The sequence below is a fragment of the Schistocerca gregaria genome, chromosome X, assembly GCF_023897955.1.
Source record: "Schistocerca gregaria isolate iqSchGreg1 chromosome X, iqSchGreg1.2, whole genome shotgun sequence".
Lineage (NCBI taxonomy): Eukaryota > Metazoa > Arthropoda > Insecta > Orthoptera > Acrididae > Schistocerca > Schistocerca gregaria.
Window position 1 is genome coordinate 600,496,966 of NC_064931.1, and position 16,984 is coordinate 600,513,949.

At 42.9% G+C, this 16,984-nt stretch overlaps 1 protein-coding gene and 1 non-coding gene across 3 annotated transcripts in view; both read left to right on the forward strand.

The window, feature by feature from the left end:
- The window catches only part of LOC126299244 (MAM and LDL-receptor class A domain-containing protein 1-like), a 352,356-nt gene that overhangs the window by 167,861 nt on the left and 167,511 nt on the right, over positions 1-16,984 (forward strand). The gene's annotated exons all lie outside the window — the stretch shown is intronic.
- Positions 11,647-11,719, forward strand: Trnas-cga (transfer RNA serine (anticodon CGA)). Its single transcript has one exon. It is a non-coding gene; the product is annotated as a tRNA-Ser (tRNA).

The following is a 16,984-nucleotide window of genomic DNA, read 5'->3' on the forward strand; positions in this document are numbered from 1 at the left end:
GCTACTTGTCGGAAATGTCATGGTATTGGTACGTAACGTTACTGTGATTAGTGTTCTGACACATCACCGGACTTGTGTGGGAAGTGATCAGATAACATTCCTGTAAAATACTATGTATGTCTAGCTGTGAGGGTAGATTTGACGCGAGGAATTGTGATTTCAACGCATTGACGGGTATATCCGACCGTAAGGGGCAGGCAATACGGTTGTAATACACTCCTGGAAATGGAAAAAAGAACACATCGACATCGGTGTGTCAGACCCACCATACTTGCTCCGTACACTGCGAGAGGGCTGTACAAGCAATGATCACACGCACGGCACAGCGGACACACCAGGAACCGCGGTGTTGGCCGTCGAATGGCGCTAGCTGCGCAGCATTTGTGCACCGCCGCCGTCAGTGTCAGCCAGTTTGCCGTGGCATACTGAGCTCCATCGCAGTCTTTAACACTGGTAGCATGCCGCGACAGCGTGGACGTGAACCGTATGTGCAGTTGACGGACTTTGAGCGAGGGCGTATAGTGGGCATGCCGGAGGCCGGGTGGACGTACCGCCGAATTGCTCAATACGTGGGGCGTGACGTCTCCACAGTACATCGATGTTGTCGCCAGTGGTCGGCGGAAGGTGCTCGTGCCCGTCGATCTGGGACAGGACCGCAGCGACGCACGGATGCACGCCAAGACCCTAGGATCCTACGCAGTGCCGTAGGGGACCGCACCGCCACTTCCCAGCAAATTAGGGACACTGTTGCTCCTGGGGTATCGGCGAGGACCATTCGCAATCGTCTCCATGAAGCTGGGCTACGGTCCCGCACACCGTTAGGCCGTCTTCCGCTCACGCCCCAACATCGTGCAGCCCGCCTCCAGAGGTGTCGCGACAGGCGTGAATGGAGGGACGAATGGAGACGTGTCGTCTTCAGCGATGAGAGTCGCTTCTGCCTTGGTGCCAATGATGGTCGTATGCGTGTTTGGCGCCGTGCAGGTGAGCGCCACAATCAGGACTGCATACGACCGAGGCACACAGGGCCAACACCCGGCATCATGGTGTGGGGAGCGATCTCCTACACTGGCTGACACCTCTGGTGATCGTCGAGGGGCACTGAATAGTGCATGGTACATCCAAACCGTCATCGAACCCATCGTTCTACCATTCCTAGACCGGCAAGGGAACTTGCTGTTCCAACAGGACAATGCACGTCCGCATGTATCCCGTGCCACCCAACGTGCTCTAGAAGGTGTAAGTCAACTACCCTGGCCAGCAAGATCTCCGGATCTGTCCCCCATTGAGCATGTTTTGGACTGGATGAAGCGTCGTCTCACGCGGTCTGCACGTCCAGCACGAACGCTGGTCCAACTGAGGCGCCAGGTGGAAATGGCGTGGCAAGCCGTTCCACAGGACTACATCCAGTATCTCTACGATCGTCTCCATGGGAGAATAGCAGCCTGCATTGCTGCGAAAGGTGGATATACACTGTACTAGTGCCGACATTGTGCATGCTCTGTTGCCTGTGTCTATGTGCCTGTGGTTCTGTCAGTGTGATCATGTGATGTATCTGACCCCAGGAATGTGTCAATAAAGATTCCCCTTCCTGGGACAATGAATTCACGGTGTTCTTATTTCAATTTCCAGGAGTGTATAATGTATACACAGGACGTGCTCTCATCGTCTCCCCTTACCAGTTCCCCGCATGTTCTTTTCGCAGTATCGACTGCGATCTGCGATGTTTATTACACTGTTTAAAGTGAATGGTGTAAATAGCGTAAACAGTATTTTATCTATTGGTAGTCAAAATCTTACTTTTGACAGAAAGTTGGATCTGAAAGGTTTGGACCACCAAGCCCTGATTTAAACATTGTACAATCTCAAAATACGTGCAAAATCAAACGTAGTTTTTGTCAGAGGATTTACTCCTTTATATAAACATGTGGACTACGTGTGTGGATGTGAAATAAGAATTGCTTTCTCCTGTTACGTGTGTCTGGTAATGAATGTTGTAGAAAGTGCTTGGACCACAGATGGGGTAACAGACATTAAACACTTAGCTGACAAGGTTTTATTTATTATTCAATATGAATTAAAAGGGGAAGTATATGAAATATTTATAAATTTCGTAACACCCAAAGGTCATACAGCTGTGGGAGTAAGTAGTGAAGAGTTCAACAAACTTAACAGATTAACGATTGACATCTCAGCAGAAAAACTGATAGCTCAGACCTATGGTGGCAGGCACAATGGGGTGCAGGCAAGAGTAAAAGCAGTGTATGAAAGAGCAAATTTTGTACACTACTATGCGCACCAACTCAACCTCATTGTAGAGCAATGTCCAACACAACGAACTTCGAATATGTTTAGTAGTTTACAGGGATTCTCTAGTTTCTTCTCATAGTCAGTGACAAAAACTATCATGTTGGAAAACGTTGTGAAGAAACATATTTCAAGAAATGTGGTGCTTGAGTTACTTGTTTTGTGAGTGCCTTGGAGTCATTGAGAGTGATGATAGCAATGATTACTCAATAACCAGGAAAGCAGCTGGACTTCAGAAACTTATCAAAAACGACCAAGAGTTTCTCTTTTGACTTAAGTTTTTCCATACGGTCCTGGCTCATTGAGACATTTTGTTTAATCAGCTGCAAAGTGGGGATGCCGATAGTGTGAAAGCTCTTAAGAACCTCTCTGATTTCAAGTCATCGATAAAACTGATGAGAAATTCTCTAGATCTCTATCATTACTGGGGTAACGGGAATGGAAATGAAGAGATCGCCAGCCAAAAACGTTTCCGTTTTGTACGCTCACGTAGAACTGTTGTGGAGGAAGTCTGTGACCTTCTTATGGCTAACATTGGTGATCGTTTCGCATTTAGCAATCACTTGTTGGCGGCTATATTATTCCAGCCACGTTTATTTCCAAAACACAAGCTGACAAATAATTTTAGACAACAGGTAAATTATTTGGCCTGAATGAAAATGAACAGTGACAGAAACTGACAGTCATATACAGTAGAAATGATATCCAAACAGCAAAAGGGCCTTTAACACTTCTGCATTGTATCTTTGAGAATAATTTAGAAGCTGTTTTACTGGAATCAATAAAACTATTACGAATAATTTGTATAATACCAAAGACAACAGTGGATGGCGAGAGATGTTTCTCCACACTGAAAAGAATAAAGACCTTCACTAACATGCAATCAAAGAAGAGACACAGAGTGCGAAACCTATGTGAAAAAACACTTTTGAATGTGCATAATTTTAGTGACCTTGTAATTTACTGCCTTGTTGAAGGAAAGGAGAGCAGAATGTGCATAATTTTAGTGACCTTGTAATTTACTGCCTTGTTGAAGGGAAGGAGAGCAGAATGGTATTTATTTACAGACCTATTAATTAAGGTAAGAACATTGTTCTCATTTTATTCCATGAATTACTGCCTTGCCTGCAGAAAATATTAAAAACTATGTACTTGTGCATACGTTTTTTATATTTTGGTATCAGAGTAAGAAGTTGTGTTAGATAAAGGTTTAAATCACGTCACTTGCTAATACACTAAATGCTATATTTTCACCTTTCAAGAAACTTTCTGAAGAGACAAAATGTTTTATGTGATTATTTGGCCAGACAGCCCACTGGGCCCCATTGGGTTCAATGTGGCGAGTGTTTGTGCTGGACGATTATTCCTTGCCACCTCCCCCCGCCCCTCCCTCCCGCCCCTGCACATAAATAGACTGGTTGACGGTTGGGAGGTCACACCACTATCTCCGACATATAGCCGTTACAGCTACTACAGAATGGATTGTGGTTTAGGTGTATGTGTTTTCTAGGGGCCCTGCCTACGTGGTGACGGCTGCTGCTATGTGTGGCGCTGAGTGCTTCGCAGTGGACTCTTGTCTTACAGAGGCATCGAGGAGTAGAATTTGTTTAAATAATGGTGGATTTGTTGTTGTTACTATCCTATCACACAGTAGACCCTTCTCCCTCCTTCTTCCTGGTGCAGCAAAGGGAACTAACTTGGGAAATCTATAGTGCTTTAAAAAATTCACTTAGTACACCTGTAGGTGGCCAGGTTTACGCAACTGTAACAGTATAAATTCCTATCGAAACTTGAGATGAAAACTATCATTTTATACAGCACGACTTACAATCGTGACATCAAATTCCCAATTGAACAATTTATTGTTTCCTAAAGAGGTACTGCGAGCATACCCCTGTCAAATTCCTGCCCCATCTTCTGCAAATTGCTTAAGGATGTAGCGCAACTGAGCTGAAATTTCAAATTATCACTACCATTTTCATTCACCTCAGTCATAATGGATTTCTATGTGGAAATGGTATCTGTACTTTCGGTCATGTCCGAAAGAACAGATACCGTTAGTCATCTTTCAGCTCTCGAAGAATGAAATTACAGTGAAATCCAGACCATTAGCTGCTTGATAAATATCAATGTGGGCAGTTGAAAATGTTAGCATATACACAGAAATTTTCCAACAAGACAACACCTCTAATCTGCAGCAGTATAATTTTGTAATTTGGACATGAAATTGCTGGACATGAGTTTTTCCCTCAGAATAAAGAGCCTCAACTCCTGTAAATTGAATTTTATAAACAAACAGTACATCTTCTGCTACATAATTGACATTGATTTTAATTTTGTGTCCTGAGAACCAACTGCTCCAGGACAGATTAAGTCTTTTTCCCACCTGTCTCCAGATGGGGAGGGGGTAGGGGAATGGGGAAGGAGAGGGGAGGGCTGGGTTAATTTCCCACAGGGGGAAGGGTTAATTAATTGAGTGATTTAACTAATTAGTCAATTAATTTGGTATCAGAGTGGTAGGGGAGGAGGGGGATGGGGAGAGGTGAGGCATTTTCCAGAAGGATGGATTATCCCCAGGGGGTGATAAATCAGTCCTCAGGGGATCATAAATCAATTAACAGAATGACAGGTTTGCCGCTGAATGTATACTTGTCCCTGATGTATGCATGTCACATTCACAAAATGCACTTGTATTTCCTTTACCCTACTAGTCACATGCCAGAGAATAATCCCTCCATCTTTTATTGCAGCAGTCATTCGGAACACAAGTCATGTCAGTTGGCATAATTTTCCACAAATGCTATAACTGCGTAGCAGCGTCTATCATTCTTGCCTGACTCCACCTATGATGCTATGCATCAGCTACTGCATTTTTGCACAACTGAGATGTAATACATGTGAAATAAACTATGGCTTCAAGAGCCAGAAATTTTACAAGTTATTTGATATTTACACAATATTGTATCTACATCTACATCCACATCCACATCCACACTTCACAAACTATAGTATTGCTTCAAATTGTTTAAATATAGACTGCCTGCAATATAGAGACGTCCATTCTATCTGGCTGCCCAGCACAGGCTGAGTCCTTTGCCCGCCATTCCCCCCCCCCCCCCCCCCCCCGCATACCGCCATCTTTGATTATGTCACGGGAGGGACGACAGTACCCTCTGGTGGCAGTAGTGTATACCAAGTCAGTTGGACTCCAGACCTCATGGTGAACACACTGGATGGAGCTACTGGCTCAAATTGTTTAAATAAACACTGCATGCAAAATAAAGACTTAAATCTATCCTATCCAGCTACCCAGCACAGGCTGTCCTTTTCCCACCAATTCCTAGGAAGAGGTGGTGGTCAGATGACTTAGGTTAGTGGAGGTAGCCCAAGAGACCTATTTTCCAGCAATATTCTTAGGTTAGTGGAGGTAGCAATGGTGTGTTGCATTGTCCTACTGGTCTGTGAACTTCCCCCCATTTTATGGTGGAGGGAGGGGAAGGTGGGAGGGGATGGGGGTTAGGTTAGTGAAGGTAGCCTAATTGACCTACCTTCCTGACAAAATTTGAACTTCCTGCCATGATGTCATTGCAACATTGCCACATCTATCGCCGCCACCTTGTATCCACCATCTTGAATAAATTTGGAAACAATGCAATGTGAGGTGGTGCTGTCTTTGTCCCACTACTAGCATATTGTTAAATGTCGTGGTATTCCGCTGGTGATATCTAAGCACACAGGTGGGCTGAGAAGAATAGGTCGCTGAACAAACTGAGGAATGTATTTGATGATAATGGTGGTGATGCTGTTTGGTTTGTGGGGTGCTCAACTGTGCAATTATCAGCGCCCGTACAAATTCCCAACCTTTGCTCAGTCCAAACTCGCCACTTTCATGAATGATGATGAAATGATGAGGACGACAGAAACATCCAGTCATCTCGAGGCAGGTGAAAATCCCTGACCCCCACCAGGAATCGAACCCAGGATGCCATGCTCAGGAAGCGAGAACGCGACCTTGAGTTCACGAGCTGCGGATAAATGTCTTTGAACCATCCTCATTCTATAGGAGGGTATCCTGAGGGAAAGCCAGTTTGGCAGGCTCGTAAAGATTTGGGATGAGATGTTCAGCAGACAGTTATTTTACTATTGTTCACAGGCTCAGCCTTTTCTTGCATATCTCAGAATCACATCTCAAAACATTTCTGTTTTCAGTTGGGATGAAAGGAAGCACTTCATTCTTTGTCAATGTATAGGTGGTGGGCAGCACTCAAAAGTGAATGCACCCTTGCAGGAAGCGTATTGGTCAACATCCTGCTATTTACCCCAGAGACATTTAAATGCTCTGTCCTTCTGACAAGGATGAAAGGCTGGATAAGCTGAGGAATGTCTCTGAACCACCCTCAAAGAACCTGCTCTTGCAAAGACAGGAAGGGCTGATGTAGCAAGGACGCTGACAGTTCACAGATGGTGCATATATGATGTACAATCTTTAGGCTCCATTTATGGTATGCAGGGTGTGTGTTTACGATCTGTAGATGAAGTTTGGGAGTGTTGGCATAATGTATTTTTCGATATTTGTAATATGTTTAGATCTTTATATGACCTCCATGTAAAGTATAGGCCAGGTTTTTAGCTATGTTTTGGTATCATTTTCTGCAGTATTTCACAAATCTTTATATGATCCATTGGTAGCATTTTTCGCTGTACTGTTTTTGAAATATTTATTGGTTCTCCATAGCTATACATATGGTAGATGTTTATGATTTTTGATTGATCTAGATTAATGATCTGTAGCAATGTAATTAGGGCATGTGGTTTTTGTTTGGCCCAACGGTGAATACTTGCACTTTCCTAAGCTTTTCCCACCAATTTTTGGCGCTACTGCAAAATTCATCCAAGAAGATAACACCCATAATTCCAAACAGATGATGAACTAAATATATCCTTCAACACCAACAACTCAGCAAAGTCTAAGCTTTGCCCGCCAATTCCCAGATGGGGTAGGGGAGGAGGAGGGGAGTGGGAGGGGAGGGCAGTGGTGGGAGAGATGGGGGCGGAAAGGAGCTGATGGGGGAGAAGAGAGGGGGGAAAATACATGATGCCAACTGGTGATGTCATCTTTGCAATGTTCCCACATCTACTGACAGCATCTGTGCCCTCTCCCTCCATCGGCTGCCCCCCTTCCCCCTCCCTCATCTGTCCCCTCCCTCATCTGCCCCCCCCTCATATCCATATGCCTTTGTACTCCATATTGCAGTGTTTTCCATGAGTGTTCAGTGTTGTGCATCCCCTTTTTAAAATGCTGCAAACAGAAACCAGACTGTCGCTGTGTTTATTAATTGTGCCTGTCTATTTCCTAAGGCCGTTTCTTATGTGAGCGACAGAAGCAAGCGACAGTGAGCGACTTCTGAATATGCGACAGTCCAGTGACAAGCAGGAACATCAGGGGAAAACCTTGGGTGTCCTGCGTGTGAGCGACCATGTCGCGCTACAAGATGGCTGCTTAGAGCCAATCACCTGTTTCTATACATCGGCGTCCTTAACCTGTAGAATTCTGTAGCTGGAGAGTAGGGCTACAGAATTGGGTTTACTTAAGAAAATAAAGCGAAAAGGAATGCTGTGCATGAAATTTACAAAGGGAGGAATCTCCACAGAGAATTTCATAAGTATCGTCAGCTACGAAGATCACCAGACAAGTTCTTCAAATACACCTGAATAGGCAGAGGAGCATTCGACTATCTCATCAATAAATTAAATACGAATGTTTTTTCACATGATCTAGAAATTTCAACAGCCAATAAATGCAGAGGAATGACTGTTACATGACTAACTACGCTAAATGCAAACATAAGCACAAAGAATGATATCCATGGACAACAGGTAGCTGTGCTGTAGGGGTAGCGTACTACTTCGGAGCCGGCATGGTAGCTCAGCGTGTTCGGTCAGAGGGCTACCTCCTCTCTATAATAAAAAAAACTGAGTCAAAGAATCAACGATCAACTTGAACGGAGGTCTTGTGATGTCCGCCCAGACAAAAAAAAAAAAAAAAGCCAATTCTTATATTTTTACTGACTCAATTACGATTCTGAATACTAAGTTACACACATTTTATTCCTAATAAATTACAATGAACCATAAAATTTTACAGATTTTGCGAACGTAATTCATCAGCAATCACTGTTAAAGCCAAGCGTTTCAATTAATGTAAATAGTTTGTAAAAGTGAAGCTTACAAAATTTTTGAAAAGAAAGTCAAAAGTTCAGTGTAATGATTTGTCTAGAAAGTATAAAATAAAAAATGTTAGGAAAACGTTTGGTGCACCCCATTTTCTATTCATGATTTCGTGCATCATTCAAAGGTATGTAGAACGTTTCTCTGATCTACTTGTTTCTTTTACACAAATAATTTCATAAAATATTTGTGATTTCTTCCATTTTTTACTTTCAAGTTTCATTCAGAAAGTATGAACTTACTGACTCCTCGTTTGCCTTCCTGACATATTTGATTCAAAGGAAGTCTTTTTGGCATTTAAATACCGCACCAATGTATCTTTTTATGTGCAAAATAGCTAGGTCTTGAACAGATGACATTTTTGACACTTCATTTAAAGCAGCTTTCCGTGAAATGTTTCATTTTTTCCACAACTTATTAATTAAGCTTTTGTTCATTACCCTGATTACTTTCAAGCAGTTAAATATTTTCGTGCCAAACTAGACCTCACGCTGGTCACTTTGATACCCCGTTTACCTGTTTCTCTCCGTTTGTTTGCCTATGGAAATTTGGACAAAACCTCATGGTTTAAGTTATAGGGAGTGTTGTTTTCGCTCTGCTCACACGTTTACAAAAACGTATCGAGTGTTAATCATATGGTAAAATAGTCCTTTCTGCGTGCTATCGTTTCCAGAAATCGTCGTTTCGATATCTTGAACCTTTTATGAGGTACGACGATTTTTACGACCCCTTGATTCCCGAAGCGCAGGAAAGGTTCGGACGCGACGCGAACGACCCGTCGGCGGATGTAACAACTAATATGTATATCAAGAATGAAAAGAGATATCGTTCCGGCTTCAACTTTAAATACAATTAGGATATATTGGTTACATTTCATACGCAATAATGCATGGCCTTAAATGAACTATACGGAAAGTCTACACAATGTTATTTTACCTCTGCAAATTCTTAAAAATTTCGTGCACCCATGTACTCAATTTCGTGCAGCACAGTAACTATAAGGGATAACGAAAGTAAATTCTGACCTTTATCATTTAAGGATATCAAGCTATAGGTTTCGGAAGAATCAATTTTTTTCACTGAATAGTTTTCTTAAAATCGGATGTTAAGTAATTTATAGCTGCCGCCGTGTCTGCTCCACTGCTTTGCCAAGAAGACACGTGGCTGTCGCTCTGTGTCGTGCATGCTGCAGCGACAAGGTTCAAACACGTTTGAATTCACACGTCGCCAGTTACAGCGGGAGACAGGCAGCGACACAGATGTCACTCACTTCCGACACTTCCATAACTACACCTGCGATTGTGTTTTGTCGCCTGAAGCTGTCGCGCACTTTCGCTCGCTTCTGTCTCTCACGTAGGACAAGGCCTAAGTGTTTTTAATCAGCATCCTTGACCTCTTTGTTATTTATGTTTTCTTCACAACTTTTTCGCCATGTACCAGTTTTAAACAGTCACCGTTTTATCGCCTCTTTTTATGTTATGTCTCCTCATTACGTTTTTAACTTTATCTGTAGGCTGCAGAGCTGCATATTATGCTGCTGCCAGCCCGCCCCCCCCTCCCCCCTCTGAGGGGGGAGATCAAAATACAATAAAAAACAATACAATAAAACATTGGTTACACTGAAGTGGATGAGGTAACAACTGTTATGTTAATAGAAGATTTGTTCATCAGAGCCAGGGAGCAAAGCATTTGCTGCTTAGTGCTGTTTCAAGTTTTCAGTGCTCACATTCGAGCAAAAATGCCACCTTTAGAACACAAACAGAAAATAGTGTCTGTGATATTACAAATATAATTTTCCTCCTCATTCTGTTTCTCAGCAAAATCCTCTCAAAACTTTACACATGTTTGAAACCAATCTGTTGTCAGTCTTATCACGATATTCCTAGCAAGAAATGTCCCAATGTTTCATGGTATTTTTTCACTCTTTCAATGAACGATTACATGTCCAAATCGTCTGCATCTACGGCAGGCTGACAGCAGCTGTTGCTGGGGTTTCCAACGCTTATGTACTGTACCATTCACCTACAACTGCTTCCCCACAGCCTCACTGCCGTAGTGTGCATGGCTCCATTTTTTCTCATGCTGAAACGCGCTAGAAAATGATGAGCAATTTTTGTGTCTAGGCAGTATCTATAGACAACCGAGCAATTTTGAATATAGACAACTGAGAGACATTTTTTGTTGACAGACACACTTGTGCAACAACATTGCAGAACTTTTGGCTACAGTTCGAAATGGGAGACATGAGACAATTCTTAGACAATATTGAGCAACATTTCTTATTGCAGACGTATTGGTAGACATGGCCTCTAGTTACTCTCTTTGCGACGTGAAAAAAGGTTAGTTTTTTATTATTTTTGTTTCACTTATTGTTAAACGCCACTTATCAAGATGTGGCTAACGTCTCAAAGTGTTGCACCTGACTGAAGGTTTACATGCAGCTTAATGTTTGTCGGAAGTTAATAACTCCTAATACATAATCGTAACAAGAAGAAACTGGTTATCGAAGAGCTGACCAAAAAATATTTGTTGTCTCTAACTTACGCAGAAAAAATACCTGCTGTCTCCTTCTTTCGAAGTGAAAATAAATTACAGCCGAAACGAGGCACTTCCACTAACAGTTCACATATCCATCAACGTCTTCTCTTTCGATTTCTTTCAGTATCCATTATTATCTTTGCACAAGCCGCGATGAACAAGATCAGTCATGAGACTTCCTGGCAGATTAAAACTGTGTGCCGGACCGAATCGTAACAAGAAGAAACTGGTTATCGAAGAGCTGACCAAAAAATATTTGTTGTCTCTAACTTACGCAGAAAAAATACCTGCTGTCTCCTTCTTTCGAAGTGAAAATAAATTACAGCCGAAACGAGGCACTTCCACTAACAGTTCACATATCCATCAACGTCTTCTCTTTCGATTTCTTTCAGTATCCATTATTATCTTTGCACAAGCCGCGATGAACAAGATCAGTCATGAGACTTCCTGGCAGATTAAAACTGTGTGCCGGACCGAGACTCGAACTCAGGACCTTTGACTTTGGCGGGCAAGGTTTGGAAGGTAGGAGATGGGATCCTGGCAGAAGTAAAGCTGTGGGGACGAGGTGTGAGTCGTGCTTGGGTAGCTCAGTTGGTAGAGCACTTGCCCGCGAAAGGCAAAGGTCCCGAGTTCGAGTCTCGGCCGGGCACACAGTTTTAGTCTGCCAGGAAGTTTCATATCAGCGCACACTCCGCAGCAGAGTGAAAATCCCATTCAAGGTCAGTCATAATCAGCAAATATCAAGGAGCAAGATATTCAGGTGCGTACACAACACAAATTATGTAGACTGTGTATATACATTATCTAGCTACATATCTACAGACACTCCCTCTGCAATATCCATAGACAATCGCTCTATTTTGCATACAGCCATGGTTGTTTAATAATGTCGTTATTTGGCAAATAGCATAATACTATTTTTGACTTAGGGTCACGAAGAGTTGCAGGACGCAGTGTAGAACTGCGAGGAGAAGAAAAACATATTCGACGTAATAATAAATTTCGGCGACGGGGGATCTGTGCGCGCCCGTTAGCAAAAAAGCGGAAGTAGGCGGCAGGCAGTAAGTGGGCGGATGGCCGATCGATCAGAGGGAGCGGCTGAGCAGAGGCGCGCGATTTGGCAACTCTGTGCGCGGTTCAGTACGGGCAGCCAAGACACCTGCAGCGGCAACGTAGCGAGAACCAGGCCACTCATCAATACCTGTCTGGGCCCGCGCAGCTGCCAATTACGAACCGGTGTTTCCCATCCACGCACCCCTCCCCCCCCCACCCTTTCGTCTGTAATCTGAGATCCCGCGCATCACCCTGGACCTGGTGCCGCGCCGGGGAAACGCCCGGCGCACTTTTCCAAGAGCCCAGAAAACACCCCTCGCCTGCATATTCCGTATTTCTCCGCCACTAAAGCCGGGTTCAGACTCGTAGCTACCGCCACACCACAACTAGTGGCTTTTAGTTGTGGCACAGGACGCCATAATTTCTACGTAAATGCACAGCTCTCAGAATGGCGTCAGTTGAAATCATATTGGCTGATATCAATGTTTATGGCATTAGAGCTTGACAAGAGTTAAATACAAGGAAGACGAACCCAAATGTTGGATCCCAAAATAGATTTTGCTCAAGGGTAAATCAGAACGATCATATACAGTTTCAAAAGAAACAACACTCAAAGACGAAAATGCTGTCTCCAATTTGCAAACTAACCAACAGCTGGCATGTAAATATCATCTGCAGATACGTCAGTCGTCCAAGATTTTAAAATCTTATCATATTCGTTGCTGTAGGTATTTCGAATAACTAATCTTTAAAACTTCCTGGCAGATTAAAACTGTGCCGGACCGAGACTCGAACTCGGGACCTTTGCCTATCACAGGCAAGTGCTCTTCCGACCGAGCTACCCAAGCGCGACTCACCCCCCCCCCCCCCCCCCCCGTCCTCACAGCTTTACTTCTACCAGTACCTCGTCTCCTCCCTTCCAAACTTAACAGAAGCTCTCCTGCAAAACTTGCTGAACTAGCACTCCTGAAAGAAAGGATATTGCGGAGACATGGCTTAGCCACAGCCTGGGGGATGTTTCCTGAATGATATTTTCACTCTGCAGCGGAGTGTGCACTGATATGAAACTTCCTGGCAGATTAAAACTGTGTGCCGTACCGAGACCTGAACTCGGGACCTTTGCCTTCCTTGGGCAAGTGCCGCGAAAGGCAGAGGTCCCGAGTTCGAGTCTCGGTCCGGTACACAGTTTTAATCTGTCAGGAAGTTTCGTGTCAGCGCACACTCCGCTGCAGAGTGAAAATCTCATTCTGAACTAATTTTTAGTTTAACAGCTGCCACATCACAGTCGGAAGCTATTTCCCTCATATAATCCACAATTTATACCGAGCTTGGTCTCATAAATCACGAAGGTCGACCCACTCGCTTTTTTGGTTACATATTATTTATTCATTCATCCAAAAATATTTCAAGACTGTCGGAAACATTACTGGTTTGCAAATATTGTACACACACACACACACACACACACACACACACACACACACATACATACACACGTACACTGCTACAAAAAATTAAACATTGGTGTTGTTCTTGTAGTTCCACAAGCTGCGAAACTGTACCTGCTGACCACTGACCACTGTTTTGACTTTTTTCAGAAATAAAATGCAATAACGCTGAATTCGAACAGAGTACGACAGCAGTTACTCCACAGTAAATGCGACAGAATGCTCGTGTTTCAAAACACAGCCACTAAGAGCAGTGGGATAAGGAAAGTGGTGCAACAAAGTAAAAGCAAGATGAACTTTTGTGGCATGACGAAAGTTGCTTATCTTACGTTGCGCCACTCAAAACTGGGAGTTTACACATGCAACTTCACACTATTGTTGCGTGTGTGAACCAGACTTAATACTCTTCAGCTAAGAGTAGTTTACTGCCACAACTTTAACCCTGCAATCCTGTTCGAATTTACTACACCTGTATACTTTCATGTCATGGCCCAACAGGTATGGATCCAGGAATGAGGGCAGGGGGAGCAATATTAGACTCCATCCACTTCTCCCCCTCCCCCTTTCCAAAAAAGAAACATAGTTTAGTAAAAGCGTTTGTATTTTTATACAGTTAAATTTCCTAATTCCCCTGCTAATTTTCGAAGAATAAGGATTACTTTATTAGAACTCCAAATTATGGAGCAATACCCTTGTGTGTTGAATGTGAGTTCCTTAACAGACAAGCTGCATTACCCCAGTTCCTTCCCACAAATCTATGTATTCCGTTCGCTTCCCTTATTTTAACGTTGATATCGCTACTTAACTGTTTCCACCAGCTGTGTAGCAACTGCACCTGCTCCAGATGTTGTAATCGTACACTGTCGGGTTTTTACTCTTTGTTATGACACTATGTTACATTAATCGATGGTTAATGCAAGCTACTAATCATTATGAAAGAGTAAATTATGTATAAGCCTTTCTGCATTTTCTCACTGTCATCCAATGACGTTACTTCCTATAGACAACGGCATAGTCATCATGAAATATGATAGTGCTCATGACCCTATCTTACATATTGCTGATGTATACTGAGAATACGGAAGGTCCTACCTTCCTGTCTGCCAGCTGTTATTTTTGTTTATGTTGAATAATCAACGTTCAGCATAAGGTATTATTGGTACATGTCAAAAATTCACACATCTGTCCAGACAAGCGCGGATTCACCAGGGGTTCGTGACTCCACCCTCGCCCACAAGCAGAAGACAAATAAGTGCAGGTGTCTCTGTGTTTACGTATATTAGTCTTAATATTTCATTTCTAACCTCCGGAGACGCGTTGCTATGTAAACTAAGCGCCTCGAAAATGGCCAGACATTCTAGATATTACAAGTTAAGTTTAACACACGATAATTTTCAGCTGCTTGGGTCAGGACGTGGCCTCACGAGTGGACTTGTGGTGTGACTAGGGTTGCCATATGTAGCGGGGTCCTCGTCGGGACACGTCACATTTCAGCTGGGTGAAGACGTGCATTCAAAGGCGCAGCTTGCCTGATGTCAACAACAAATCCGAAAACCCAAAAAACCCCAGGAAATTGACTAAAGCAAGACAGAAAGTGGAAGACAGTCCACTAAGAAAAATTTAACAGAAAGTAAACTGTTTTTGTTTATTTTTAACTAGTTTTCGGCATACTGGACCATCTTCAGTAAATAACTGACTAGCGGCTGCTATGGACACAAGTTCAAAAAATGGTTCAAATGGCTCTGAGCACTATGGGACTTAACATCTGAGGTCATTAGTCCCCGAGAACTTAGAACTACTTAAACCTAACTAACCTAATGACATCACACACATCCATGCCCGAGGCAGGATCCGAACCTGCGACCGTAGTGGTCACGCGGTGCCAGACTGTAGCGCATAGACCGCGCGGCCACCACGGCCGACGGACACTAGTTCTTAGGTAACAAAACATTAACGAAGGTACAATCCACTGACACAGAAAGTTGTGCACCAGACTTTTTTTAACGTTGTAAATTACACTTCACGCAATAGACAATATTAAACGCATTAAATAATTGATGTACACAATATTATGATACTACGGGTTATACGACTATAATCGTAAAGTTCTTGAGGTCGTGATTATTGGTTAAGAAACTGCCATATTAAGCGCTCTTCACTTATGGCGTGAACCAAACGTGTATTTAACGTTGTAGATTACACTTTACGCAGTGTAAAAATTAATTATTTATTGTGTATATTATTGTCCAGTGCGCAAATTGTAATTTACCATGTTTAAAAAAGTGTTTAGTGCACAACATACATGAAGAGTGCTCAGTTTGATAGTTTCTCAACCATTGTCAGGACCTCACTGTATAACCGTTAATACTATCATAGTGTGAAGTTTATTGCGTATAATATTGTCCGTTGCGAAGAGTGTAATTTAAAACTTTAAAAAAACAAGTTTGGTGCACAGTACTCAGTGCAAATGGATTGTATCGTTCGTGGTAATGTTTATCTATCTAGGAACCAATGTCCCTTGCGGACGCTAGTCAGTTGTTTCCCGAAGATGGCCCAAAGCCTGAACTGGACAGAAATAACCAAAAATCAGTAGTACAAAAAAGTGCTTGTTTTTCAAACTTAAATATGGAATCGTTGTACCAATAAGTGACTAAATAATCCACAAATAAGATTTAACAGAAAGGCTGACATCCTAAATGCAGACGGAAACGACTGAAAGAAACAGCAATACCTTCATTGACATGGTCGTATAGCTATAATACACATACTAGAGTTCACAGTCGTAGTGCTACGTGAAATATTAATCATGATGAGTACACACGGTGAAGTTGTTGAGTTTGTTGGTGTTGCAGTTCTTGAATATCGTCGAAAGCTTTTCAGATGCTTTATCTATCCGAATCACAATCTTCGAACTGATGCTACAGTAATGTACTATTGACAAGAGAGAGAGAGAGAGAGAGAGAGAGAGAGAGAGAGAGAAACAAACTGCGGCAGTCCACTAATCAGGATCGAATTCTAGATCCGCACATGTGAACCAGTCTGTTATAATTGGGCACCATCATCATCATCATCATCATCATCATCATCATCATTTAAGACTGATTATGCCTTTCAGCGTTCAGTCTGGAGCATAGTCCCCCTTATAAAATTCCTCCATGATCCCCTATTCAGTGCTAACATTGGTGCCTCTTCTGATGTTAAGCCTATTACTTCAAAATCATTCTTAACCGAGTCCAGGTACCTTCTCCTTGGTCTGCCCTGACTCCTTCTACCCTCTACTGCTGAACCCATGAGCCTCTTGAGTAATCTTGCTTCTCCCATGCGTGTAACATGACCCCACCATCTAAGACTATTCACCCTGACTGCTACATCTATAGAGTTCATTCCCAGTTTTTCTTTGATTTCCTCATTGT